The 2,605-nt window shown below is 47.3% G+C and overlaps 1 protein-coding gene across 1 annotated transcript in view; it reads right to left on the bottom strand.

Annotated features, from left to right (window-relative positions):
- The window catches only part of LOC119975785 (tenascin-X-like), a 221,067-nt gene extending 218,706 nt beyond the window's left edge, over positions 1-2,361 (bottom strand). Inside the window, exon 1 of the mRNA XM_038815633.1 lies at positions 2,250-2,361. The gene's annotated coding sequence lies outside the window, so the exon portion shown is untranslated. The remainder of the gene's footprint in view (positions 1-2,249) is intronic.
- Between the last annotated feature and the right edge of the window lie 244 nt (positions 2,362-2,605).

Here is a 2,605-nt window from a genome sequence, read left to right as displayed (position 1 = left end):
GAATAGGGGAAGGGGGAATGGGGAGTGAGGGAATGGGGGAGTGAGTGAATGGGGGGAATGGGGGAGTGAGGGAATGGGGAGTGAGGGAATCGGGGAGTGAGGGAATAGGGGAGTGGGGGAGTGAGGGAATGGGGGGAGTGAGGGAATGGGGGGAATAGGGGGAGTGAAGGAATGGGGGAGTGAGGGTATGGTGGTGTGGGGGATTTGGGGGAATTAAGGGGTGTGGAATGGGAGGAGTGGGGAAATTAGGGGGGGGGGGAAGGGATAGATGTCACCGAGAGACATGCCAAACATAATGAATCGGTCACATCCAAGCAACCTTGTAAAACTGATTTCCCAACTGATGCATGGGCAATATTGGAAACAGCACCTGTACTATTGACACAACCTGTGAGTGTGAATGGGTGAATAGTCAGTGATTTAGGATAAGCACGGACAGCTCTCCTAAAGAGCCAACACGGGGATGAAGAAGTAGTCTTCTCCAGCCCCTGAAGACTCTGTGGCTGGGATTCTCCGGCTGTTGAGATTCTCTATTCCCTCCGGCAGCACATTCCCACCTGCAGGATTCCCAGCGGAATGGAGTGGCTTTAATGGGAAATTCCCAATGAGGAACACACGGCTGGGGGACCGGAGAACCAACCCGATGATCCAACAATCATCGATCACCAGGCAAAAGTGAATTGCAAAGGTGAAATGAATTGAAAATATTCAATAATGTGCACCGACATAACCTTCAAAACGGTGAGACAGGGAGGGCATCAGAGCAAGCCGAGACTGTTGAGCATTTGAACAGGGACAGACTTTGTTAAAGGCAGAATCCAATCTGACACACATACATGAACAGTGCCCTGCCTGTTCCAGGCTTGTAACTGTGGCATTTCTCCGTTCTGTGGTGTATTGATGTGCAGTATGAACCTGGCACCTGTCCTACAATAGAGTTTGTAACCCGGAGGCTGGCAGGATCGGGGAGAAGTGTCCGGCATTGGGCAGGTTCAAATGTAAGCTCCATCTCCTGACACAGATGGGCAGGATTCTCCCATTCGCCAAGCTGCGTGTTTCTCGCCGGGATTCTGTCTTCCCGCTGATTGTCAATAGGATTTCCCATTGTAACTTCCCGGGAAACTTCCCGGGACTGCTCTGCCGGCGGGAAAATTGAATCGCAACAGCCAGAGAATTTCTCTAGTTAAACCATGTGTAGATCAGCCTCTCCATCCTAGCAATCCAAATACTATAGGATCCCAGATCACAAGAAGAGGACATTCAGACCATCACGACTGTGCCAGTTCTCTGAGAGATCTCAATAAGTCACAACCCCGCTCTGTCCCTGTAACCCTGTAAAAACCTCTTCATCAAATATTCACCCCCATTCCCCTTCTTTCCAAAGTTGCTGCTGAACGATTCCACTACTTTTCTCAGGCAGTACTATGCAGTTCAAAAAAAGTCCTCATTTCCTCCTCCCTTTTATTCTTTGATTAATTATTTTGAAACGCCGAGTCTCTTATTTTTAAACGAAAGAAAAATCGCTATAACGAAATGAAAACCAATACTTGCAACCCCCCCCCCCCCCCCCCCCCCCCCATCAGCCTCTGTCCGATATTCAGGAATTGCTTCAACGATCCATTTGTGCATTCCCAGATGTTAAGTCCTCATCTTAAGCACCGGACAAAATTCTACTCTGCACAATTCTAGACAGAGCTGCACGTAACTGAACAGCAACTTCACGCATTCATTTTACTTTAGTGACAAATAAGAGCCAGCAAGGCAACTTGAAAAGTCTCAATCTCCACCCGATCCATCTCTATGCTAAGCTTGCTTGAAGGCAAATTCAGTTGCACACGTTTATATATTAAAGCAAGAAATCTTACAACACCAGGTTAAAGTCCAACAGGTTTGTTTCAAACACTAGCTTTCGGAGCACAGCTCCTTCCTCGTGAGGAATTCACCTGAGGAAGGAGCAGTACTCCGAAAGCTAGTGTTTGAATCAAACCTGTTGGACTTTAACCTGGTGTTGTCAGACTTCTTACTGTGCTCACCCCAGTCCAACGCCGGCATCTCCACATCATTAAATATTAAAGCTGACTGGGAAATTATGAATGGTGATAATTACTGAAAGGCAGAAAGAGCTGTATTTACATTATTTTAAAATGTCATTTATAGACTTGCCTTGGTTGCCTTCACCATCATAATTTCGTGCAACAGAAGTATATTTGATCCATTGAAACTGGAATGATTGTTGAGCAGTTCCTTACCTCAGTGGCAGTGGATGTCAGGAGCTGAGCTGGGTCTGAGCTGTCTGCCTGTGGACAGCAATCTGTCTGATGGCCTGCTTGTCAAATAAATTCCTCCTGCCACAGTGAGATCAGCAAGGCTGCAGACTTCACACACACTCCCTCTGGCAAAAAAAAATCACCCATGTGATTTCAGCCAGTGATGTCATTGAGGAAATGCCAAGATTCATTCATTAGTTTTTAACTCTTTTGCTGACCACTGTCCATTCTGCTGTCCTATCTTCCTCAACTCCCCGCCTCCTCTCTCGCTCTCTGTCTCTGTCCCTGTGCCACCTCCAGACCTGGGCAAACAGTACAAACCTTTAACCCTTGGAGTG

The sequence above is a fragment of the Scyliorhinus canicula genome, chromosome 13 (assembly GCF_902713615.1).
Source record: "Scyliorhinus canicula chromosome 13, sScyCan1.1, whole genome shotgun sequence".
NCBI lineage: Eukaryota > Metazoa > Chordata > Chondrichthyes > Carcharhiniformes > Scyliorhinidae > Scyliorhinus > Scyliorhinus canicula.
This window is presented reverse-complemented; position numbering and strand designations above follow the sequence as displayed.